This window comes from Prionailurus viverrinus, chromosome B1 (genome assembly GCF_022837055.1).
Source record: "Prionailurus viverrinus isolate Anna chromosome B1, UM_Priviv_1.0, whole genome shotgun sequence".
Classification (NCBI taxonomy): Eukaryota; Metazoa; Chordata; class Mammalia; order Carnivora; family Felidae; genus Prionailurus; species Prionailurus viverrinus.
The window spans coordinates 152,794,990-152,822,868 of NC_062564.1; the positions used below are offsets into that span (position 1 = coordinate 152,794,990).

General features: G+C 34.8%; 1 protein-coding gene across 4 annotated transcripts in view; it reads left to right on the forward strand.

Annotated features, from left to right (window-relative positions):
* EPHA5 (EPH receptor A5) overlaps nt 1-27,879 on the forward strand; it is a 351,005-nt gene that overhangs the window by 38,691 nt on the left and 284,435 nt on the right. The window lies entirely within an intron of this gene.

Sequence of the window (27,879 nt, forward strand, 5' to 3'; positions counted from 1 at the left end):
TATTTGAATCAATTTCCATCTCATACTCTTTACTCATTTAAGTACTCAGTCTGTAATGTTAGCACTATTTCATTTTATTTTATTTTATTTTATTTTATTTTATTTTATTTCATTTCATTTCATTTCATTTCATTTTATATGTTTTATTTTATTTTATTTTTTTAGTTTAATTATTTTGTGGCACCTGAGTGGTTCAGCTGGTTAAGCGTCCAGATCTTGGTTTTGGCTCAGGTCATGATCTCACAGTTCATGAGTTTGAGCCCCGCGTCGGGCCTTGTGCTGACAGTGTGGAGCCTGGTTAGGATTCTCTCTCTCCCTCTCTCTCTCTCTCTCTCTGTCTCTCTCTCTCTGTCTCTTTCTCTGCCTTTCCCATGCTCACACACTCTCTCTCTCTCTCAAAGTAAATACTTTTTTTTATTTTGAGAGACAGTGAGAGTGAGCATGGGGAGCTGGAGTGGAGCAGAAAGAGAGGGAGACAGAATCCCAAGCAGGCTCTGCACTGTCAGCACTGAGTCCTACCTAGGGCTCTATATGATGAGATCGTGACCTGAGCTGAAATCAAGAGTAGGATGCTTAATGGACTGAGCCACTCAGGCACCCTGGCACTATTTTAGAGTGTACAATCATCAGGATTTTCTTTTATTTCATATATTTTTTTTTAAAAAATCTATGATTATTACATGCTGAGATAGTTTCTTAATAGATTTTGAGTACTTTACCTTAATCAAGACACATCATTTGAATTTGGGCTTCAGCATGTGCCCAAATTTAGCCACAGTATATGACAGAGACTGTGTGTGTGTGTGTGTGTGTGTGTGTGTGTGTGTGTGTATGCATGCACTTGTATCATGCACACATACCTCATGGTAGTTAATTGAATTTTCCTTCGATTATTTATTCTGGACATACCTAGAAATACTGTGCTGTAGCAAGGTTTGCTTTTATGAAAATACAAATTTTCTGCATTCATTCATTCATTCATTCATTCACTCAACAGATATGTATTGGGCACTTAGTATGTGTCAGTGACTCTTCTAGGCCCTGGGGGTAGAGCACTGAAGAAAACAAAAGTCCCTGAAGTCTTGGATCTTGAGGCAACATTATTATTTTTAGAATGAGTAACCAAAGCGTGAGACCAATGAGGTACATGAAATAATTTCTAGTCTTATCTTTTCTTTCTGTAGTGTGCAAAAGTGGCAGAGAGGTGACAGTATTTGCTCACGGTCACTCTGATAGTTTGTACTGCACTGGGAAGACCACCTGTATTGTCTTTGGCACATGTGGTATCATATCACTGTTTCTAATTGTCTTCCCATGAAAAAATACTTTTGCATGTACATAAATTCATTTAATACTAACAATGGCGATGCAAGAATGGTACTTAGTATTCTTCTTGTAGATGAGGAAAATGAGGCTCAGTAAGGGTAAGTGAATTGCCCAAGGTTAAGCAGCTGGTAAGAGACTAAATCTATTTCAAGCCCAGGTATTCCACGAGACTGATTATTTTAAACGAGAGGCGAAGTCTTCCAAACAGTTAGGTCTCCAGAGATATGACTAGGTTCTGGATGGTTCCCAGATTTCTAGTTTATATAAAAGAGGAATTGATGCTGAAGAGAAAATTCACCTTAAACATTTTTAAGTGGGCCAGAGTGGGTTGCATTCTGTTCATTGCCAGATCATAAGTATTTGACAAAATGTATAGCACATAGGTGCTCAAAAGTATAAGTTGCATTTGTTATATTGTGTGTGTATATATATACATAATTATACATATATATATATATATAATTATACAAACAGGTAGTTAAAAAGATGAATTAACTTAACTTCTAGCTATACTTGTAATTCACTAGTGGTTTTGAGGCTTCTGTGAACCTTAGCTTTCCTAAATGTTAGGTAGGAACGTTATCTGTCTTGCAGTGTTGTTTTTAAGATAAAATAATGTATTTTGATGCACCACTTGATTCGTAAACTATCAAAACAATAGAGAGATGCTGGCTGAATTAAAAGCTGCTTCTCCATTGCTACTTTCAAGTATAGCCAGAAAGCAACATTTTGGTAGTTAAATGCAATAACCACTCACCACTTTGGCATTTGACTTTATCGGATGAAGTCAGTAGACTTTAAGAATTTTCGTACCTTGAGATGCCTGGGTGGCTCAGTCGGTTAAGCGTCTGACTTTGGCTCAGGTCATGATCTCCGAGTTCATGGGTTAAAGCCCCACATGGGGGCTCTCTCTCCCCCAGGCAGAGAGCAGGTTACTGTCTCTCTTTTAGTACAAATATGATTTAATCTGAAATCTTTCTCAAATGAGTAATATAAAAGTTTGATAACCTCAGCATAAAATGGTTTTTATTAAGGTTCACTCTTTTTTGTTTTACATTCTGTTGGTTTTGACAAATATACAAGGATATGTATGTACCATTACAGTATCATAAGGAATAATTTCACTGCTCTAAATATCCCCTGTGTTCCACTTCCTCATTCCTTGCTCCCATCCTCTCTCTTTCCTTTCTAGTCCCTGGCAAATACTGATCTCTTTACAGTCTCCATTTCCAGAATGCCGTGTAGTTGGAATCACACAGTATATAGCCTATTCAGATTGGCTTCCTTCACTTAGCAAGATGCATTTAAGGTTCCTCCGTGTCTTTTTGTGATTTGACAGTGATATATTATTATCATAAAATGTCCCTCTATTTTTTGATGCCCAATTTAGGAATTTTGGAATTAACACTGTCCCATAATTTTAAGAACTCCATTTCTGCAAATCTTCACTTTCCCAGTAAATGGTACGTATAGTGGAAAATTTCACAACTAGACTTTAGAAAAAGATAAGCAAAACCTTTAAGAACGTAAGTATTTTTCTTTAAAGGTAAAAGTTATGTTGTATATAAATCCCATTCCAATTAAAATTATGAAAGTATTTAGAATAGATGAGCAATCTTCATAGCAATACATTTATCCCAATTTTCTGGTTGAATTATTCAGCTGAAACTCTTTTCTCACTTAAGTTTTTTCTCTCTTTCTCTCCCTCTTTTTTCTTCTCTTAAATCGTCAGTCTTGTATCCATAGCTTCATCAGCCTATTTATACACACCCTGAAGGTGTATTTTGCTCCCTTCTAATTACATTACATTTATTTTTGTCATCTTCTGGAACGTTTAATATTGATTAATCTATATAGTGTAGGCATAGCTGTAAACAACATTGTTTCCTGAAAAATTTTAGCAAGTGTTTTCAAGGCTTATTCTTATGAGAATAAAATTAATGGTCATGATGTTTGTTTAGAGCAGATTTTGCTCTTACTTCTCAGAAATTCCACTGTTGCTCTTTCTTCCCATATATTGTGGTTACAAAAGATCACAAGGTACACCTGCCTCCTTTGCTTTGGTGGAACCTGCCATTTCCCCACTGAATTCTCTGTACTTCCTGTAGCACACAACTGGCAAGCCATTACCTTCCCCTGGGTATCACCTCTGAATTGTCCTGAAGCTCTTCTTTTATTTTTGCTGTCTTTTTCTCAGTCAAGTAAGGCAAACATTATTGTAAAACCTTTCTTATGCTGATCATAGGGGTTATTAGGATCACTTACAATAATTTACCCATTTGAGAAAGATTTCAGATTAAATCATATTTGTACTAAAAGAGAAACAGTAACCTGCTCTCTGCCTGGGGGAGAGAGAACAAAATAGTCTTCCATACAAGAAACTTCAAAAACAGGAGTTTGTGGCTTTTGTTGTTTTAGTGTCACTTTGTTCTATTTTCTGATTTCTTTGAGCTAGAGAACCCGTGTATTTACTTGTGAAGTTGAAAATGACTCAAATTCAGATGATTCAAATTGGACTGTGAATACATTATTAGTGTTGTATGTGGATTCACTTGAATCAAGAAACACTTAAACTGGGTTTTCTATTCTGATACACAGATTTTTTTCCAAAAGGATATATGGGGGTTTTGTTGTGTGATTTACTTTTCCAAAAATGAAAGGTGAAGGATGAAGAGAAATATTTGAGCGCTGATAATCTCTTGTATCTTGGTTATGATCACGGTAGATTTTGCCAGAATTTTATTTTGGCTTTGCTTTCCACTGAAGGAGAGGAAAGATAATGACAAGCATTGAGGCCCACACTGAGCATAGAGAGGCTAATAAAGATTAACGTAATGCTGAAGTGGGTAAAAAAGAACACATTAGTGGATATAGAAAAGCACTTTATTTGGACAGTGATAGAAAATAATTCTAAAGGGAATGGATATTATACTATATAATGCAAATGCCAGTATAATGAAGAACAATCCTGTTCCAAAGTAGCTTTGTATTCATTATTTTTTAGAAAACAAAAAGAACACCCAACCCGTAAGGTAATTAAGATAAATAATTTAAGGAATTCAAGATAGTCATTAAGCATACACTGAAGTTTAGAAGAAGCACAATTTTGCATTTAGATTTCCCACATGGAAACTTAGCAATTATGAAGAAAGTTCTTTAAAATGTCCAGCTCTGCCTTGGCATATGAGACAAATGTATTTAGTCTTTGATATGTGCAATTAAATTGAATGAATTAGCAATAGTCACAGTATATTCCTGCAAAGTGAGTTTGAGACATGCATGTATTATTTATTTATTTGGTATTACGTTGTTTATGTGTTCAAAGTAACTATAAAATATTGCAAATATTTTCTTTTTTCGAGGCTCTCAAAACACTTCCCCCACATTATAAGGATACTCACAAATATAAACTGGAAAATGACCTTTATCCACAAAATCCTTTTGCTAATCCTCCTTAACCTACCTGCAATCGGCTAGCTAAAGGCTTCATCCTTCAGACTGCAGTTTAAGTCCCACTTCCTCAGCAAAGTATGGCTCTAGGACTTAATTATTTTCCTCCCTTTTGGCAAATCGTGCTGTGAAATCCTTCTTCTTCCCTCCATCTCAACCTCTATCTCTTTTTTCCTCCAGATTGCAATGTGTACAGGTATGTTATCCATATGCAACACTTTGTCTGGCTTTCTATCCAAACACTTAATTCTTCCCACTTGTTTCTTTTTCAGTGACTTTTTCCATTGGTCTGTATAACAAGCAGGGAGCATAAATGTGAACAGTTTCAGATAATTTCTAAAGAGTCATATGCAAGTTACTGTCACCTTGCCTGTGATGTGAGACACCTGGGCACACACTTGAATCAAACAGTCATTTCCCGATATAGTTACCACCTGTTTCATACCGGGTCCTCATATTTCCCTTTCCTCGTTATGCATATGAGGATTTCTAGGTTTCTGTCTAGATTTTCTTTGCCAAATAATGTGGTCCATGTAAAATCTGAGCCTAAAATCCTTTTCCTTCTGAAAAGAAAAAAATGTCTGCTCTCATTGGTATTTGTACCAGTTTCCATATGTGAATATGATGATTTTTTTATTTCCATCCTCCCATTCATTAATGAAGATGTTAAATAAAACTGGGCCTTGCAGAGGTCCCCAGGGTCCAAACACTAGGTACTTTTCCGAGTAATTTGATTGCTGTTTATCATAATCTTTTTTTTTTTCCCTAACCATTCTTCAGCTGTTTTCAATTCATGTGACAGTGCTCCCATGCAAGTCAATTTGAATTAATTTTGCAAGCAAAATGCTTTATGGTTCTGAGTACATAATCTCCCTCTCCCACAGAGAAAAAATATACTGTAATCATCCAGCATTCCTGTTGATTATTTCCATTAAAGGCAGCAGGGGGAGAGAGAATGCTCAAGACTCCTCTCTGTGTTTGAAGTTTTTGAGGCTTTTGCTATTCATTGCCTTATTCTTTCCTCGTCCCCTCTCCTTTTTCTTTTATACTATTCATTACGGGCACTAATGCAGAAAGTGATGGTCCAGACTGCTCAGCCTGGGATCTCTGTCCTCCAGAGCATAGCCGCTGCTACCTTTGTGATCTAATAATATCCCACCACACTTTTGCCCGAATGAACTCATTTCTCTCTACTTAACTCCTCGAAGGATTTTATATAAATTTCTACCTCTAGCCTATTGCACAGACATATATACAACTCTAGGGTCTCCTCTCCCTGGGGCTCAATCAAAATTACTAATTTCATGTAAATATTGGCTCCCTTAGAAGCAGTGTGGTTAACATGGAGACTTTGAAAACAGCTAATCTAAGATTACAAATCTGGCTCCACCCCTTATTACTTAATGTGTAGCAAATTGGTTCATCTCAGTATCTCTACTTCCTCATCTATAAATTATGTATAAGACTACCTACTGCACAATGTTCTTATAAGGATTAGAATGGGATAACATTGCGATGTTTAGCACACTGCCTGGCCTTTATTAAATGGTGTGTGCGATTGCTATTACTTTTTATCTTGGCTTCTGTTCTTGGGTTTGGTTCTTATTTTTATTTTTCCCAGGAGGTACTTAGTGACTGATACACTTATAATGTTTTCATGTCTTCTCCATTGTCTTACTAAGTATATTTGAACTAAATTTTACTTAAAACCTAAAGATGGAAAAATATATTCACTTGTTAAATGAAGCATCAAGATTCTTTGCTAATGAAGACTTAAGAGGTTTTGCCAGAAGTCACCTAGCCATTTACATGGTAGTGCACACATAAAGTTTTCTAAAGCATTTAATTGTTTTTCACTGATGAACAATTCACTTTCACTGAACAAAACAGGAATGTGCACTAATAGTAGTAAGATGTGAAAAATTTACAGTGAAGTAAGGAAATGGTTATCAAAAGCAGAATGAATGATCATTTTGTAGATTGGTGGGTGCTGTGGTCTGAATGTCTGTGTACTCACCAAAAACCATATGTTGACATCCTAGTGCCCTAGCGTGGTGGCTTGATGAGGTAGGACCTGTGGGATGTGCTTAAGTCATGAGTGGAGCTCTCATGAATAGGATTCAGGCTCTAATAAAAGGGATGCCAGACAGCTAGCCAGCCTCCTTCTGGAATGTGAGGACACAGTGAGAAGTCTGAGACCTGGAACCAGTCCCTCAGCCAACCATCATACCACGCTGATCCCAGACTTCCAGCCTCCAGAACTGCGAGAAATAAATTTCTACTCCTAAATAACCTTCCCAGTCCATGGCATTTTGTAATAGCGGTTTGAATAGATTAAGACAGTGGTCTTAAACAAATCTATGAAAGTTTAACCTTCTGAAAATTGAAAACTCTGAAAAAAGATACGCATATCTTTAACCTAGAACAGGAGTACAATGATGGGCATATACCAAATAAATAGTCTCTGTCTTCAAAAGGACTTAAGTGTTGTTTTGCTTTTTCTCTTAAATAGGATATAGGGAAAATATTTCATTCAAACATTATTAAAATAAAATATTATACTTACAACAATAATTTCCAAGAGGTATTCTAACTTTGTAAATTGTCCAGATAACTAAAGTTGATTTAGCTATTTATTATTCTGTTGATCAATTTTCAAGTAATGTCAACTAGACTTTAGCTAGTTGAAGAGAAAGAACAGAATTTATGGTTAACTCAGAAAATCCAAGGTCAGTCAAACTCTTGAAATAATGAAACCAATTGACTGGGCAAGCTCTCATGAACAGGGTGGTGGCTGCTCTCTCTCTCTCTCTCTCTCTCTCTGTCTCTCTCATCCCTGCTTCTGGCCTGTTGTTTCCTCATTCTTCTATCTGCACACCAGACTTTTTTGCTTCACTTTGCACATGGTTTTTCCACAATTCCAAATTTCATCTCCTATATTAAAAAGACATAATCAGGGGCGCCTGGGTGGCGCAGTCGGTTAAAGCGTCCGACTTCAGCCAGGTCACGGTCTCGCGGTCCGTGAGTTCGAGCCCCGCGTCGGGCTCTGGGCTGATGGCTCAGAGCCTAGAGCCTGTTTCCAATTCTGTGTCTCCCCCTCTCTCTGCCCCTCCCCCATTCATGCTCTGTCTCTCTCTGTCCCAAAAATAAATAAACGTTGGAAAAAAAAAAAAAAGAAAAAGAAAAAAAAAAGACATAATCAGACTGGGAATGTTCCAAATTCCACATAGAAAGATTTTTTTTTTTCAACGTTTATTTATTTTTTTGGGACAGAGACAGAGCATGAATGGGGGAGGGACAGAGAGAGAGGGAGACACAGAATCGGAAACAGGCTCCAGGCTCTGAGCCATCAGCCCAGAGCCTGACGCGGGGCTCGAACCCACGGACCGCGAGATCGTGACCTGGCTGAAGTCGGACGCTTAACCGACTGCGCCACCCAGGCGCCCCCCAGATAGAAATATTTTGATGGGTTCCACTTGGTTCAGCTGTCTATCACTTTTGCAAACATCCATAGCTGGGTTGAGGGAGGAAGATAAAATTGTGGAATATAAGTTTAGATGTAGCTGTTGGTGAACATCTCTGCTATAAGGAGAGTGTTAAAAAGTATCTGGGCTCCATCTCAACTGGTGTCCCTTAGGGATTCTGATGAGGATGCATTTTACTCAATATAAAGTTGTGTTCTCATAAAATTAATTTAGTTTTAAAACAATCACTAATGTAAAATATTTTATTCTAAAAACTTGCAATGAAATTAGTCATTTCAGTATATAATTTCTATCATGCCTACAAAGCATGATTTCTACGATACATATGAATTTTACCCAGAATTCAGTAATTTTATTGGAGTGGTCTGTTTGACTTATAGATAATCGTATTTAATTGGTCTATTTGAGTTATTTAAAATCTTAATATAACTTGTTCCACTATTCTTGTATTTTGGGCTTCATTGTACCTGTTGGTTTTATATCTTTTGGTTCTTATCATTCTTTATATTTTAATTTTTAATTGAAGTATAGTTGACATATAGTACTAAATTAGTTTCATGTGTACAATATCACGATTCAACAATTATATGCATTTTGAAAGGCTCAGAGTGTATTACAGTATTATTGACTATATTCCCTGTGCTGTTCTTATCATTCTTTTCTGTGACACAAATATCTCTGTGCTTCCAAGCCACTTTGGCTGTGTATTTCTGTCTACATCTAGGTATTATGAGTAGGCATAAAACTAATAGCATCCTATTAGCTCATCGTTTCCTTAGAGCCCAAGAAAATCACCCTTGTGATTGCTGACCTGGTTCTGAAAGTCCCTGTGCTGCATCTAAAGCCAAGTCTCTTGCTTAGAAGCAAGTTACAGATACAAAAGTGTAATAACAAAAGAGGAAGGCAATATTTTCCATCGATTAATACTGCTTTCCTTATGTGGGATTTCCTTACATGAGTTTAACACTTCCAAAATGTTTTTATGTTATTATGACCAATTAGTGCCATAGATCATGGACCTGAACCTATTCAGAAAATACATTCCAATTCGGCTTTATTTCTTAATATTTGATCTGGAACACAGATAATGGAAATAGCATTCATGTGCTTCAAGGATGTCTAACTTAATAATTCATTTACTCCACTCTATGTTATATACATAAAGACAGGATAGATGCCAAAGTTGTTGGAGAAGTTTCATTTCATTCTTTAAAAAATTTTTGTTAATGTTTATTTATTTTGGAGAGAGAGAGAAAGAGAGGGAGAGAGAGGGAGAGAGAGAGGGAGAGCAGGGAAGGGTCAGAGAGAGAAGGGGACAGAAAATCTGAAGTGAGTTTTGTGCTGACAGCAGAGATCCCAATGCTAGGCTCAAACTCAAGAACCGTGAGATCATGAGCTGAGGGGAAGTCCTGACGCTTAACCCACTGAGCCACCCAGGTGCCCCAGAGAAGTTTCATTTTAAACAGAGCTTGTATATTTGGGCATGCATGGGCTTTTAGTGGATTATAACATGCAAATATATTATAATCCAATGAATCACAAGCTCTGGTGAGATTATAAATTATTCAAATAATGCAAGACTACCAAGTTTGTGCCACAAGTGCTTCCAGTCTGCACAACTAAAGGCATAATGATGAGTATAATCCTGAGAGATGAAGTCATTTCATTAAACAAGATTCTCTGGTTTACTGTTCATTTTGATGCCAGATTTTTGAAGGTAATTAACCATAATGATAGTATATGGTACTTATATCATGTTATAATTTTGGAATTCTTTTACATTCCTAAAATATATAGTTTAAGGTTGTTATGATAAAAAATAGCATATATAATTTCAGTGCTAATATCAGGAAAATTAATGTGGTTCCCAAAAGTGCTACTAGAATATCATTAATCTAGAAGGTGAGAGGTGGCTATCATGTCATCACATATTGATAATGCTTTCTAACTAGCCAGTCATAAGTGATTTTCATAGTTGCATTACTCATTAGTGCACTGAAGTTCATTTCTGACATCTACATATATATTGTATCACTCTTTGAAAGTGGAAATGGATGTAAAGATACAATATCATATAGTCAATCAGTAAAATATTGAATTGAATATTCTTTTATGCACTCTCTCCACATCCTCAGATGGAAATTTTAGGACAAGCTGTGAAAAATAATGAATGAACCATAGGACTTTATAGTTGGGGTTCTTCATAGTATTAGACATTATGGTCAACATTTCCAATATACTTTAAAGATTGTATTTTAAAAATGAATTCATATAGTCTGAAACTGAAAACCATCACCACAAAAACAGCAGCAGTAACAATATAACAAACAATGATGATAACAATTTGTGAGTTGTTCCAAACCTTAATTATCTCAGTTTACTCATGTATTAAAGAATAATTGTTGGTAATTATTAAGGTTCTTTTAGTGCCCAAATTTTATGGTTTTATGGTTCTGACTCTTATTTGAAATCTAACAGAATAAGTGATTATAATATGTAAGAAGGATATTAACACTAGAATTAGTTCATAGTTTGAATTTGTGTAAATGTAATGAAGAAATCCATTCTGTGCTTCTGGATGGGGTGGTCAAATCTGAGACCTGAGGTGTGTGAATTTGTTGAAGTTTGATAATTTAGGCCCTGCTCTGTACTAAATGTTTGTGCCACCCCCCCCCCATTCATGTATTAAAATCCTAATGTTGGTGGTTTGAGGAAGTGAGGCTTTCAGGAGGACATTAGCTCTAGAGAGTGGAGCTCTCAGGATGGAAATAGTACTCTTAAAAGAAGAGTCAGGGGAAAGGTTGCTCTCTCTCATTCTCTCTCTCTCATTCTCTCTCTCTTTCTCTGTATGCCTTTCCATCTCTATTCCTTTCTTTCTCTCTCTGCCATATAAGACTATAGCAAGAAGGTGTCCATCTACAAGCCAGGAAGCAGGAGCTCACCAGACACTAAATCTGCTGGGGCCTTGATCTTAGCCTTCCCAGCCTCTAGAACTGTGAGAAATATTTGTTGTTGAAGCCACCTAGTCTATAGTATTTGTTATAGAACTTGAATTAAGACAAGTGTCAATTTCTATTTTTTCTAAAAGAGTAATAAGGTATAATGTGGTCAAACACAGAAAAGGCAACGAGAACATGAGAACATGGGAAATATTTCTCTCTCTCTCTCTCTCTCTCTCTCTCTCTCACTCTTCCCCTCTCTCTCCCTTTCCCCTTCCCCCATTCTTTTCCTCTTTCTCTCTGTCTCTTTCCTGCTCAAACTACACATTCCATAAAGTGAATATGTATTTACTAAACAAGACAGACTTTTAGGCAAATAAGGAGGGCTAGAACTCTTGAATTAATGCCCAAAATTTCTCAAAGTGAGGTTGTACTAAAGATTGTCTGAAACAGGAAATAAATGTGTTAAGCAAAAGGAGTTCTATACTCAAATAAGTTCGAGAAATATTAAATGGAATTAAACATTTTTCTCTACCTACTGCATTATACTAAGCTTTTAACATATTAATGGCCATGCATGCTATCCCACATTTGATCAGGAAACATTTCACCCACTGTAACATCTTCATGAAGAATGCTCAGTAGAACACAGGGTAGGAAACATTTTATTCAAATCAGTAACTTGTTCTTTTAAAACCTATTTGAATGCAATGATACATAAAAATAGGAGTAAAGGGATTTGTTTTTGTCCTTTATAATAATGGCATATGGAACAGTGCCTAAAAATCACTTTCTTATACATGCCTGGAAATTTTGTCTAAGGCACCATAATAACAACTTGCTTGTCTGCCACTGAGAAGTATAGCCTCCACCTAGTTGAATGGGCCATATTAGGCTTATTCTACATCCATATTAAAGAGATGCAGGGAGCTAGACATTCAAACTCCCTTGGAGAAGATTTCAGATCTACTTTTTCCAAGGGTCAGTGAAAGAAATTCCCTTTTCATCTACATAAATAAGAAACTAAATAATTTATTTAGCTTGTACTTTAATAATCTTATCTATTGCTTGTTGGTAGGGCAGAGAAAGAAACCATGTGAAATCCCACAGAAAGTTATATTGACCTAGTGTCTTATAAAAGTCTATTACATGCAGAAGTGGATTTCCTAGGTAAAACTTTGCTTTGAAATTAGATGACCTTGCATATAACCTTGAAATGATGCCATTGAACTTAATTTCTTGATGCAGTTGTAGGTTTATATATTCATCAATTTGTCCAGCAAATATTTATACAACAAGTCATTTGATGTTGTAGAATTACACTAGGCATTCAAGATACAAAGATGCAATAAACATTGATTTTTTAAAAAACAAATGTTAGGACTGGAGATTATATCATTATACAATTGAATACATAAAATGGTTCAAGTCTTGTAAAGGTTTTTCACAGTGAACTTTGGATTCCAAATTGAGATGAATAATATTTAAATATTCTATCAAAATAATGCGGTAGCTAATAGTGATATTTTCTAAGGACTTTGGGGAATATAGGAAGTAATTCTTTTATTTAATCATATGTTGGGGTTCTGCTGCAGTATTTATCAAACCTCAGAAATAAAAAATATTTTTTTTGTCATTGCAGTAAATTAGTGTTTTATTTCTCCACTGCCAGTGACAAATTTAAATATCAAGGACTGTTTTACCTGACCCTCTTTTCAAAATGTAAAATTGTTACTCAAAGTATAACTTAGCTATGTGATATTCCGTTAACATTTATTGAATCACATTCTTTAAATAAGTATTAAAATAACTGCTAACAAATCCACAACATACCGGGATCCAGATGCTGGTTGTATCAGCTGGTGATACCAAAATCAGTTTTACTTATTTTTAACTGTAAATTGAATCATTTATTATACTATGGACCATTTATTATCATGTAGCTGCAACCACAGTGACAAGGAGATTTTTAAATTTAGCTCATTTTTTTGCAGTGGCCTCCTTTTGTGAATTAGGTCAGGTAGGTCAATTACTAAATCTTTCTGGAGATGAGAATATTGACTTACCTCATAGGAGAACTAGGAAAGATATTAAGCACCGTTTAAGTGCTTGATATCTTAATATTTCTGAATGTCATAGCTGGCATCATTTGATGACTGGAGAACATAACAGTTTACTTTCTTTATTATATACTCTGTCATTGCATCCGCACATGACACGAGGTGCATTGGTAACATGAAAATCCATCATAGATGTGTGTTATCTGTACATTCATGTAAAAAGACAAATAGTCATTTTATATATTTTATATAATAAATTGGCAATTTTAGAAAAATAGATTTATGAGGCACAGTACTCTTTACATGGCTTTCTCTATTATCTCAGTCTATTGTTACATTTAGTGGATTTTCCCCCACAACATAACTCTATATACTTCTTTTACATTCTATAATTTATGTAGGAGAGCACATACTATCAAACTTACTTTGTTCCATCATAAGGGAAAATCCTGTTTTCTTAGGTATCTAAATCTTAAATATCATTAGTGCTATAGTAATAGGAACAATAATGTACACTGAACATTGAAATCTGAGGTGGTCATTTCATTTTTGCCAATTGCTATTTTTAAATAACAGCTATTTTTAAATGCCCATTTTATTTATTGAATTTGTTAAGTTCCTTAGAGAATGAAATTATTTCCCATAATCCATGTACTTAAAGACATCTATCTACCTTTGAATATATCAAAATATGAAGAGAAAGATAACAATGGGAATTTGTTCTGTTACGATTTTAAAAAGAAAGGCAGTTCTTTTTTATTTGAGTTTTTTTTTTGAAGTTTTATGTATTTGTTTTGAGAGAAAGAGAAAATGAGAGAGTGGGGGGGGGAGGGGCAGAGAGAGGAGGAGAGAGAGAATTCCCAGCAGGCTCCACACTGTTATTGCAGAGCCCAATGTTGACTTTGACCTGAGATCATGACCTGAATCAAAATCAAGTAAGATGCTTAACCAACTGAGCCACCAAGGCACCCCAGAAATGCAGTTCTTAATAGCAATAAATGAATGTTCTTGTCCCATCTATAGTTGGCAAGCCACACATCCATCATGTGTGGCAACCACACTCAATAAATTTGTGAATCACTACTATGAAAAGCATCAAAAATTACAAGTAAACTTAAAAGTATTCAATTTTTGTTTTTGAAACGTCACCAAGATTGCCTTTGCATTTGAACTAATTCAATAAAAATTTTATTATGTAATTATTTTATCTATTTAACTTTTTCTGAACCATGATTGTTTTTTTTTTTCTACTTGACTCTTACCTCCATTATCATAAATCTCTCCAGGTTTTTTGGCTGAATTTGGATTTCCTAGTTTCTGATCTGTATTATAATTGCTAACAGTGAAATGTGAAGTTAGCTATTAGATCATGGATTTTACCTTTGTTGTCCATTATTCATTAGTTACTGATGGAGCAAATATATGCATTTTGGCATTTTCTGAAGTTTCTATTGTTAATATACTAGTTGCCATCCTGCTGTCAAAGCACTTTAATGTAATTTCATTACGAATTTTTGTTACATTATATGACACTCAATAATAGGTAGATATGATCTATTACCATTATGTGATAAGGAAGAAAGAGTCCTATTCAGACAGGCATTATGGAGGCACTTACTACAGAGTTTTTATGCCTCAGTCTCCATGAAGTAGCCTTTTCAATGGTGCTTAGAATTCCAAATCCTGGAGCCTCCTGCTTCATTTAGCCATCTTGGAAAGCCATAACAGAGACTTAATATTTCCTTTCTAGTAATTATCAGGAATCCAACATTATATGTGATATCTTACTATTATATACCTCCTTTGAGAGTGTCTTAGTTATAAATATAATGTAAGAAACATGTGATTGTCTTTTTTTTTTTTTTTGAATTTTTTTTTTTCAACGTTTATTTATCTTTGGGACAGAGAGAGACAGAGCATGAACGGGGGAGGGGCAGAGAGAGAGGGAGAGACAGAATCGGAAACAGGCTCCAGGCTCTGAGCCATCAGCCCAGAGCCTGACGCGGGGCTCGAACTCACGGACCATGAGATCGTGACCTGGCTGAAGTCGGACGCTTAACCGACTGCGCCACCCAGGCGCCCCGTGATTGTCTTTCTTGATCACTAGTGTGTCTCCAGAGCATAGTACATCATCAGTTTGCTGAATGAATGAACGACTAAGTGAATGTGTGGTTGGAAGGGAAATTTTTCCTCATTTTCAGAAATATGGATTCAGATCCCTGGGAATATTGTAAAGAGCTGTGAGTACTAGGCATCCTCAATTATAACTTCAAATGTGCTTCTCATAGAAATAATGTCATATACATTAATTATATATTGCATAAGTTAATAGCCTCATGTGAGACTTATGGCCTAAGAACACAACCTCTTTTAATAAAAGTGTTTTATTATGGATATATGATTCTTAAAATTCAGATAGGGTAGTTACAAATAACTTGGGAGTGCTACCTTTTCATAAGCTAAACTGCCTAAAGTCATGTTATCCAAATCAGTTGATTTGGATAATAATAAATAATAAATTGTTACATAAAGAATATATACCCTTAAAATTAAGTATTAATACATTATTTGAGAGTTCCCAGTCTTGCTGAATCTCTAACATGACACACCAACTTTTCTGCTCTTATTAATAATTGAAACTACATAAACTTGAAGTTCAAATATTGTGCACAGTTTTCCTCAGAAGCCAGACCAATTTAATTCTGGGAGACATCATTCATTTCTTCTTTTTCACAGACAAAACCCAACAAGTATCTCCTAGAATTGTAATTGTGCTATGCAGCAATCAGTAATTTAAAAATTAAACTCAAAGCACTCCTTAAATAAAAACTCGTCACTATTATGACTACCCTCTATTATCACTATTGTTTCATAAAAAAAAAAAAAAAGAATTCGAATTCCAAACTAATAAGAAACATATAATCCCAAAATAAAGAATATTACAATAAATTGAACAAATTTGGTGTTATGAAATACCTAATACATTTTTCTCATTTCCTTAAGAATTAGTAAGCACTTTGTCATGTTCCATTAGCTAACGTTTGGGAATGATGTGAAATTTGTATCTTCATTTAAAGACTGGAACACCTGACTTCTTGTCTGTGGTTTTTCCGAATCAGCCATGTTTACTCTGCCTAGGACACATTCTGGTAAATTTGCCTAGGTCCATATGTAAACAAATAAACTAAAGCGTAAGTGGTTTTCGAGAAAATTTACACTGCTGTGATGTTTACTATCTTTTCTAACTCAGTGTATCCTACTTGGTAGGTTTAATCAAAAGTGTAATAAAATTACAGTTCATCTTTGTAGACTATGACAAATAAAATACTATTTAAAGGTGATTCTAAACAAAAAATTACACTTTTGTAAAATAAAGCAATCTGAACAGAACATACTTACACAGGATTCCTAGAGCATGTTAGGCCTGACTGAATAATTTTAACCTGAAGGCTTTTATCTAAGGTTTAATCATACTCCTTAAGTTTCAGCAAAATAGAATCTAAGTGAAACTTTAATCGGAGAACTTAATGGACTGTAGCCTCTCCCCGAAGTCAGAGTACTGATGGTAATGTTTGTGCCCAATGCACCCACCCTGTGTTTTCCCAAATTTCTAACAAGCTCAGAAACACATCCACATACAGGCACATACAACCAAATATTACATATAGGAAAATACCTAGAAGATTATCCCAGGATTAAATGTGCCAACATGGTAGAAATTCTAATAAAAACATTACATGCTAGGACCCTGTGGAAGGGTTTTCTGTGAGTACCTCAATATTTGAACTCATATTCTTGTCTCTGGACACATGATTTTATTTCTAGTTCTGGATCTTTTTTATTTTTTTATTTTTTAATGTTTATATTTTTGAGAGAGAGAAACAGAGCACAAGCGGGAGAGGGGCAGAAAGAGAGGGAGACACAGAATCCGGAAGCAGGCTCCAGTCTCTGAGCTGTCAGCACAGAGCCCAACACGGGGCTCGAACCCATGAACCATGAGATCATGACCTTAGCCGAAGTTGGATGTTTAACCGACCGAGCCACCCAGGTGCCCCATTTAGTTCTGGATCTTAATTTTTCTAATGGATTATGATTTCTGGACATTTTTCACTTTGGTTTTGGTGCCTCCATTCATTTGTTCAATGAAATAACATTTGTTATAAACGTTTTTTGTTCTGGTGGTATGCATATTATAAATGGAGAAATGAAAGAAAAACTTCATGTTGCTCATAGTCTAATGGAGGATATGGGTTATAAATATTAATTCATAAACATACTCACCTGCTTATTATGCACCAATAACTGTATTTGGCATTGGAAATCAAATATCTTAAAAATTAAATGTCTTACCTTCACTTTCATAAAGTTGAAAATCTAGAATCATTGTACCAATACATTTGTTAACTCCACCCCACTTCTGGCCACATAATATTTACAACTTGTGGGTGTAGGTGTCTTCCGAGTTGGTGCATATTGTCATGGCTAGCATATGTAAAGAAGGAAGCAATTTGTAAAAAAAATAAGTGATGTTCCCCCTAATGTTCTTATTCCATTTTTTTTGTCTTCAACCTCATTAAACATGACTGCAGTGTTCATTATTCAAACTTGGCTCTATGGTGATTAAGGTGAGAATCATTTTTGCAAGACCAATGTCTGAGGTTAGCAATTACTCCATTGCTTTTCCTAATGAGTTTCAATATATTGTGGAAAAAAATCCGTTCATAGAGATACATATGAATGTCTGATACACGTGTAAGTATTGAAGCATGTTACTTCCTGAATATTCATCCCTCACTTCCTGTTCTTCCTCCTTTCTATCTGTAAGAAAGAAAGACCGTATCACCTTCTGTTTTTACACTTTGTATTCATGAATGGGGAAGGCATTGAGGCCTTTATAAGTTTGTGAAAATCCATTATCTGATTCTTCAAGTTACCTGGATTATTTTCTGAGTACATTTGTTTCTTTTTTGTCCCAGAAAATCTTTTTTTAAAGTTTTTTAATGTTTATTTATTTTTGAGAGAGAGAGAGAGAGAGAGCGAGAGTGTGAGTTGGGGGAGGAACAAAGAGAGGGAGACACAGAATCCAAGGCAGGCTCCAGGCTCTGAGCTGTCAGCACAGAGCCAGATGCTGGGCTTGAACCCATGAACCGAAAGATCGTGACCTGAGCCGAAGTCAGGCACTTAACTGACTGAGCCACCCAGGCACCCCTGTCTCAGAAAATCTTAATTTCTTTTCTGTTTTAGCAAACTGTTAGCTAAACAAAATTTCACAGTCTGCTTTCATCTCACAGCAATATATGTAATCCCATTAAAGAACTGAAATATTATTTGACTTTGATTCTTCTAGAAAGGGTTATATAAACCTATAGATAGGAGATTTTGAATGATTGTCAATTCTGTATAGCTCTCATAAACAAAATATAAATAAGGTAGATTTAAAAACTGAAACAAATTTAAAAAATAACATATCTCTGTAAGCTAGCTGAAAAATGGTAGTCACTTGCTCACAGAAAAAAACGAAAAAACAAGCTGAATAGGATTCCATTATAATGAAGGAACATCGTGTTAATTTGATTCTCAATATATTTGAAAGAATAGTACGCATATAGATTGAAGGAAAGTGAATAAACTTGAGGGAAAGGGAATAAATTATTTTTAAACCAATTTAATTTCTTTCTCTGTATTTCCAGACCTGAAACCTGGATGTTATCTGGGCCTTATACTAAGATGAGCTATAGTTTTGACCATTTTGTTTAGCTTTCTATAATGTCAACCACAGAAATTCTCAAATAGTAAATTTAGGAACATAAATATGTTCAAAATCCTAAAATAAAAAAAATAGAATGGCTAATGGTGACAAGAATCATTTCTCATAAAAATCGTTTTTCTTAAGAAATGGGCTTGGGATGTTGGAGAAAATAGGTCATATGACAGAATAGGCTATATCATGAAAGGAAGGCTTGCTATGTAATGTTTCCTTCGTGCATAGTGTAAGTTTCCTTGTGATTTCTACTTGGAGGATTTGAAAAGAAGAATCAATTCAACAAACATCTACAAAGAACTCAAGTATCTTGCTGAAGGATCCAAAATATGAATATATGGTAATCCTTTTCTCATGGAACTTTTTGCTTAATTTGAGAAACAAGCACAGTGCAACTATTTGTGATCAGTGTAGTATAGATCATTCACATTTATTGGGCATTTTTATAGGAATCTAGTTAGACATTTGACACACCAAGAGAGGCTGCTTAAGTGCCAAAAGGTCAAGAGTCAGGACTCTGATGTAATACTACCAGAACTACAGCCCCACAACTCATTAACTTTACTAGTTTTCCCATCTAAATAACAATAGCTTCCTCACTGGATCATGGTGTATTAAAATATGTAGAATATTTAGAAAAGTTCTATGCACATTTTAAGTTTTTAATACATTTTTAAAAATTATTAATCATCATATATAATTATAATTATAATCATCATATAATTAAAATACATATTCCTGGGTCTCTGGATTCTGTAGGTCATGTGTCATACCCTAAAATCTTTGTTTTTAATAACGACTAGAAGTATTTTTATGATTGACAATTAAGCCAGTGTTTAGAAACCTCTTTGTAGGTCTCTAAATTGAGCTGGGGAATAAAGAAAGTAGGAACTCTACAGTTGTATTATCAATTAAGAAAAAAAGAAGAGATATTAGTATGAAAAAATATTTTAGAATGAAATAAGAAGAAAAAAGAGATTGAGTAGAATTTATATATATACGTATTAAGCTCTGGTGTGTGTGTGTGTGTGTGTGTGTGTGTGTGTGTGTGTGTGTGTTTGTGTGTGTTTATGTAAGCAAGACCCCATTAAATTGAATGGGAATTCTGTGCATACAGATATTACCTAGGAAAACTTGGCCCATAGCCCATATATATATATATGAGACTTACTTGGTATATCTCTTGCTGAATGTTTAATACTGTCACCTTTAAGGTATTTTAGCTGAGAAAAAAAATGAGTTAAGGTAGTTTAAATAGGAAAAAAATTACCTCAGTCATTATTCATTTTCCATTTAGAGTACATTTTCAAAACTAGGCTGCACAAATCAAATTAAATTTTTTATATCAATATATAGTTTTTGTAGTTAAAATATTCTTTATGGTTAGTAAATCTAACTTGGGTAACAATTTACATTCTATTATTAAATACCAAAGCTCCTCTTTTAATGTCTTTCTTCTAACAAAGAGACTCCAGATTTTTTAAAATCCTTAAAATTATGTATATTTGTATGTTTATCTAATACTGGTTTATGAAATTCTGAAGAGTATTAACTTCTCAAATATAATTTTTGGTCACTGTTAGATATCATTTTTATGTAGGAAGCATTAAGTTGTTTATATAGATTAGTGTGGAGTGTTATCAATGAGTGTATGTGTGTAAATAGTTGGCAGGTTGTCAATATGATCAGTTTATTTTTTCATGGATCTCTTTGTGGCATACTCCTGTGACTAGAACAGGTATGTATTTTACTTGCTTATTAGCTCTACTTAGTTATAAAAAGAATGTTTAAATATGGCAACATATCAGAATTATAAATGCGGTCATCTCATAAACATAGGTATATACTTTGTTGTTGAATGTGAGAAAAACATTAAACTAAATGATTGAGGCATATTAATTATTCTGTAAAAATCATTGCAAGGGGGCGCCTGGGTGGCTCAGTCGGTTAAGCGTCTGACATCAGCTCAGGTCATGATCTCGCGGTTGGGTTCGAGGATATGAGCCTCATGTAGGGCTCTGTGCTGACAGCTCAGAGCCTGGAACCTGCTTTTGATTCTGTGTCTTTCACTCTTTCTGCCCCTCCCCTGCTCATGCTCTGCCTCTTTCTATAAATAAACATTAAAAAAAAATTAAAAAGTTAAAAAAAATCATTGCAAGAATGAACAGTGTCAGCAGTAAGGCTATATGAAAGTGTAAAGTAACTATTTAGAGAAAGATCATCAGGGAAGTGTTTCTTTGGCACCTGAGTAGCTTAGTTGGTTAAGCATTCTACTTAGGCTCAGGTCATGATCTCGCAGTCTGTGAGTTTGAGCCCCTCATTGGGCTCTGCGATGACAGTTCAGAGCCTGGAGCCTGCTTTGTGTCCTGTCTTTCCCTCTCTCTCTCTCTCTAAAATAAAGAAAACATTTAATTTTTTTTAATTAACAAGAGTGTTTCTGCCTTGATGATACTATAATGTGGTTACCTTTAAAACATGGCTGTAAATTCTTGTGACTTAGAAGTAGTACACTGAGACTTTCAGTTAAAGCAAAAAATTTCATTATGCATCTTGAGATCTATAAAACATTTTTCTGCTTTTTAAAAATTTCCAATAAGTATTTACTTTGTTACGTTTTTGGAATTATTAAAGTTTTAGCATTTTTTTGATTTGATGTACTTTTTAAAAGGGTTGCAATTAAATATAATCGAAAAATTACCGAGATTCTAAATCTTGTTTATCAGATATATAGCAAAGAAACTTTTCTATTTCATCTTACAACTTACCTTCTTCATTTGGGCCAGGTGAACCAAATTGTGTGAACTGCAGTCAGTAGGGGCTCATATATATATTTTTTGTTTGTTTGTTTATGGATGTGGGGGTGAGTGAAAGAGAATCTATGTTCCAGCATTCGAACTTTACATTTAGCCTAACCAATTACACCTTGTCATGATAGAAATTTCAGATACCATTATATCTTATTTTATGAGAAAAGAAAAGAAGCTAGTTAGAGCAAGCCTCAACATCGCATGAAATAAATACACTGTGCTTTGCTTTGCATGAATCACTGATGTTTTTAAATGTTGGGCTTTAACCATTTAATACAATTTTATAACCTTCTGAGACCTCCATGGGCTTGCCGACTTGTCACTTACCAGTGATAATTAGGAACAGAGATACATGAAATACAGATAAATGAAATTCACAGTGACTCAGGTAGCCTCCTTTTCCACTAGATTCAATTCTCTTTGGTATAAAACCTTTCCTGGAGCTGCCAACTCTTAACAACATTTGACAGAATTCAGTTTAACCTTCTCTCTCTTTCCTTGCCATTCTTCTGGTGGGAGTTATTATTAAGAGGAATAAAATAGTGGCCAGAGCAAAAGGCTGGCAACATTTCAGGGTTGACATGCCAAGTGTTCTCTGACTAAATTGCTTCTAGAAAAGGGAGAGAGAAATAACTCACTTGAAAGTTCTTTCTGTTCCCTTGCTGTAGGCCCCAGCACATCACTGAGTAAAGCAGTAAATCAAATGGCTGTTTTTATTTTCATTCATTTATTCACTTATTCATTCTTTCATTCGTATGTATGTACCCTCAATAGATATGCATTGAGTTTGTACAACTCTCCTGGCATAATTCTAAACACTGGGGATATGCAATTGACAAAAAGTTTCTTTGTCATTGAGTGAATCAGTTGGAGGATACAGACATGTAAACTGACAAAGGAATATAAATTAGGTACTATGAAAAATATGTCACAGTGGAGTAGCCAGAATTTAAGACGTTATAATATGGCATCCTAGTGAGTAGGTACAACAAAGCAATTGTCAGTCAACACCATAACTTAGAATTTCCCAAAATATTTGCTGTGGAGTGTTCAGCAGAATGCTCATATGTGTTACAAATAAATGAGTTCTTTGGCAATGAGTGTGGAAAATTATATAATATATATACTTAATGGGATAATTTACTCTCTAGCTTTACTATACAGATGTGTATACTATGCAGATTATACATATGTAGAGAGCTCTCAAAGCTTTTGATTTTAATATCTTAGAAAAGGATACACACTAGGAAGAATTCCATAGTTGCCTTGCTAAAAACATTTGTTTACAATATATAAAAGATTGCAAAGATGTATGTACCCCTATGTTTACTGCAACATTGTTTACAATAGCCAGGATATGGAACCAGCCCAAATGTCCATCCTTAGATGAATAAAGAATATGTGGTTTATATATGTATACAATGGAATATTACTCGGAATGAAATCTGCCATTTCCAACAACATGGATGGATTTAAAGAGTAAAAAGCTAAGTGAAATAAGGCAATCAGAGAAAGACAAAACAAATGAACATGGGAAGAAATACAAACAAAAAATAGACTTACTTATAGAGAACAAACTGGTAGTTGCTAGAGGAGAGGTGGGTGGGGGGATGAGTGAAATAGGTGATGGGGATTAAGAGTATACTCATTGTAGAGCACCTGGGTGTCTCGGTTAAGAGTCAGCTTCAGCTCAGGTCATGATCTCAGGGTTTGTGAGTTTGAGTCCTGTGTCGGGCTCTGTGTTGACAGCTCAGAGACAGGAGCCTGCTTCAGATATTGTGTCTTCCTCTCTCTCTGCTCCTCCCCTGCTCTCTCTCTCTCTCTCTCTCTCTTTCCCAAAAAATAAATGAACTTTCTTTCTTTCTTTCTTTTTCTTTCTTTCTTTCTTTCTTTCTTTCTCTCTCTCTTTCTTTCTTTCTTTCTTTCTTTCTGTTTCTTTTTGAGAGAGACAGAGATAGAGTGCGAGTGGGGGGAGACAGACAGAGAGGGAGACACAGAATCCAAAGCAGGCTCCAGGCTCTGAGCTGTCAGCACAGAGCCTGATGTGGGGCTCAAACTCATGACCTAGGAGATCATGACCTGAGCTAAAGTCGGACACCCAAATGAGTGAGCCATCCAGGCACCCCTTAAAATAAATAAACTTAAAAAAAAGAGTATACTCATTGTAATGAGCACTGAGTAATGTATAGAATTGTTGAATCAATATTTTGTGCACCTGAAACTAATAAAACAGTGTATATCAATTATACTGGAATTAAAAATAAACAAATAAAAATTAAGAACATTTACTTCCCACAAAATATTTAGTGGGATTTTAGTTGCATGGAAAGTACTTTGAGTGACAGTATTTAATAACTACTTTAGCTTTATTTCAGAGTTAAAAAGAAACAAAAATAAAGTACAGAGTAGAATTTGGGGAATAAAAAAAATATGGCTGTGCCTTGGAAAGTACCAGAAGAGTGACTTTCTTTTACTCCATTTATTAGTTTGCATCGGAATGACTATTTTCCCACAAACTCTGTCTTCCTCTGGGAGACATCATGATGTAGTGAATTAAAACATGAGCTTTGAAGTCAGATATATCTGAATTCCAAACATTATTGATATTGTTCACTAATCATGTGACATTTTATCCTACACTTTCATCCCTATATCTCTCAATTCTCTCCTTTCTCTCTCTCTCATGTGTATATGTGTGTTTTATTTATGTTTGAGAGTATAGTTAAAATTTTAGTGTTTCAAAAAATTTTCGTTTTCCCCATATCATGTATTTGCGAACTTCACATAAAGGAATTAATGTTAACTCTTGTACAATGTTATATAGTATAAATATAACACATTTTATTCATTCTTATTAATGGCATGTACATTGTTTCTTGTTTGGCCAATGTTTGGCCCCAATGTTTGGCCAACAATGTGGGAGGTAACATCTTGACATATGTATTTCCAGTCACATATGAAAATGCTAGTGAAAAAAATAATAATTTGCCACGTACTGCCAGATAGCTCCCTGAATTTGGCTACTAATGCATACTCCCAGCAGCTACATAGAAGATTCCTTGTTCCTTATAACCTTTCTAAAACTTCATTCTATACCTGCCTACTTTTCTCCTAATAAACACACATTTAATTGTATATAGATTTATTCTTTATTAAGTATAACCAACTGAAATTTGAATGGAGAAATATTATTAAAGAGCTTGAGATGCCCAGGAGCTTACTGAGCCATCTTCATTAGGAACTGTTAGTTATACACCGGGTGAACTATCAGTTCACCAGAATAAAAGAATATAAGAGAGAATTACTTCTTGTAATTATGAATATATTTTTTATCATATCAAGTGTCTTGTTTGCTCATCTACAAGTAGATAGGGAAGTGTCAAATAACATCTAGGTTTCATTAGACTAAAAAAGCCTATATCTGTATAATAACTAGATTTTCCTGTTATGTTTCCAATTACTAGAATATACTGGTGAAGGGTATTGCATTGATAAGCAGATAAAAGGGCAGTAATAACTTATTTTAATTTCAAGATTAAAATCACAGTACAAAATTAATTTCAATATTCCCATTTATGGTTACTAATCTAAGAAAGAGACAATTTCTTGAGAGAGAAGAAATAATATATGAAACAAAGAGAAAGAAACAATATATGAAGAGAAGAAGAAAAGAAAAACATGTGGGCAGAAGACCCAAGTAGGTAGAACAAATGTAAGATTTATCTTCTCTACTGTTGCAGTTCCACTAATGCTGTAAAGATTTCATATTTGCCTAGAATTATTAGAAAAATCATTTTTCAGAGTTATTTCCAAATTACAGAGTTAATAAAATTCAATAAAAATATTTAGATTGAATTGATAGGTAAAATAGTTTCTGTAAAGATTAGTCATCCCTGTCTTCAGATAGTGTTCCTTGTTATAAATTTCCAGTCTATAATATAGTTCAAAATTAAATTTGCATTAAACTAATGATCAAAAACATGTAAACATGGACACTGACATTTTGAAATTGTCATTTTAGAACTATCACTAAACATTTTGAATGTCCATGTTAAGTTTTTGGTAAGAAATGTGTACTTTTTGGGCTCCTGAGTGGCTCAGTTGGTTAAGCATTCGACTCTTGACTGTTCATTTTGGCTCAGGTCATAGTCTCACAGTTCATGAGATTGAGCCCCATGACTAGGTACATGCCAAGAGCTTGGAGCCTGCTTGGGTTTCTCTCTCTCCCCCCTTCTCTGTCCTTCCCTCTCTTTTTCTGCCTCTCTCTCTCTCTCTTTCTCAAAATAAATAAAATTAAAAAAAAAAGAAATGTGTGCTTGTATTCAAAGAGCTATATTTTGTTAAATCAATTTATTGGCCAGACAAGGCTCAACAAATGCAGGAGGAGGGATTTGCAATGGACTCATATTTTGAAATATGACTGTTCCTACTTTTATTTCCATATCAAAGAAAGAAGCACGGGGATTCTGAACAGTAAAACTACTCCCTATGGAAGTTCAAGCTCTAGACTGGACAACAAGCTAAACATAGACCGCCTCCATTTCTACAGAATTTCTTTAATACAGTTGTGGCCAGAGAATTCAGTGGACTTTAGTCCATATTATGGCATTATAATCTTTCAAATTTGAAGAAGCTTAAATTGTGGCTGTTTCCCAACAACAAAAAAATGGGATGGAAATTTGTGTTGAATAGCCACTGATTACAAGAATATGATTAATGTGAAAAATTGAAATTGATTTATGAGCATTGTTGTCAAGGCCTACACCATAAGTGCAATATTATCTATTGAGAAATGAGACCAGGATAAATGAGACCAGACTAGAGAATACGGACAACATTATATGTTCTGATATATTTTATAGGCTGGATAAATAATCCAGAGTCACAGATAGTTTACTGAAACCTTTATTTTTCTTGCCAGAATAGCAAGGATATAATTGTATCTATTTTGCCTGAAACATTAAGTGCACCAAAGGTTAATATACTTTATTTTCATTAAATTGAATCCCAAGTAAAATAGTTTCTTTTTTTTTTCTCATTTACTGAAACTTTCATGTTGCTTGGAAAAGAAAGCTTCCCCACAGAATTTTTAGCTGCTATGAGAGGACAATATTTATATTAAAGAGATTAGTAATGACACTCTGAAATTTTAAGTATTATTGAGACCATATACATTTTTTTTATTTTTTAAAAAAATTTTTTTAACGTTTATTAATTTTTGAGACAGAGAGAGACAGAGCATGAACAGGGGAGGGACAGAGAGAGAGGGAGACACAGAATCTGAAACAGGCTCCAGGCTCTGAGCTGTCAGCACAGAGCCCGACACGGGGCTCGGACTCACAGACCGTGAGATCATGACCTGAGCCGAAGTCAGACGCTTAACCGACCAAGCCACCCAGGCGCCCGGAGACCATATACATTTAAATAACACCAGGAAGACCATTTCTAACATCTCACAGAGACTGTCATGAAGCAATTCTTTAGTGTGTGTGTGTGTGTGTGTGTGTGTGTGCATGTATTTATGTACACATGCGTGTGTCCACTGTGAAATCCTGAAACAGGAGAAACATATGACTTCTTAGATCTTAAAATATTCATAGTTAAGTATATATTCTTGCTTAAGTAAGTATGTAATTGAGATCATGGGCATTTCTTTAGAAAGGATAGAACTTTCATTGTAACATAAACATTTTTGTTATATCACATGAAAGACTATTAATATTCCCACGGTGTTACATGTTACCAAATGTTGCACTGACCATCTTTTGGTATAACATGATAGAAAATAGATAGTGGTAAGCCACTGTAGCTTAAGCATGATGTTCATTTACAGTGTAACTGAAATGGACCTAAACTAGATCACAGGGTTATAAATCTATTTGTTTTTATTTGCTTCTTTTAAAATTATAGCTCATGGCACAAAATCACTGACAAACTAGATAACAGGCACCATATTTAATGGGACTGCTTTTTAATGAAACACTAATAAGATCATTTAAGATTTTAATTCAGTTTATTAGTTTGTTAATTTCAGGCATACTTACCCACTTA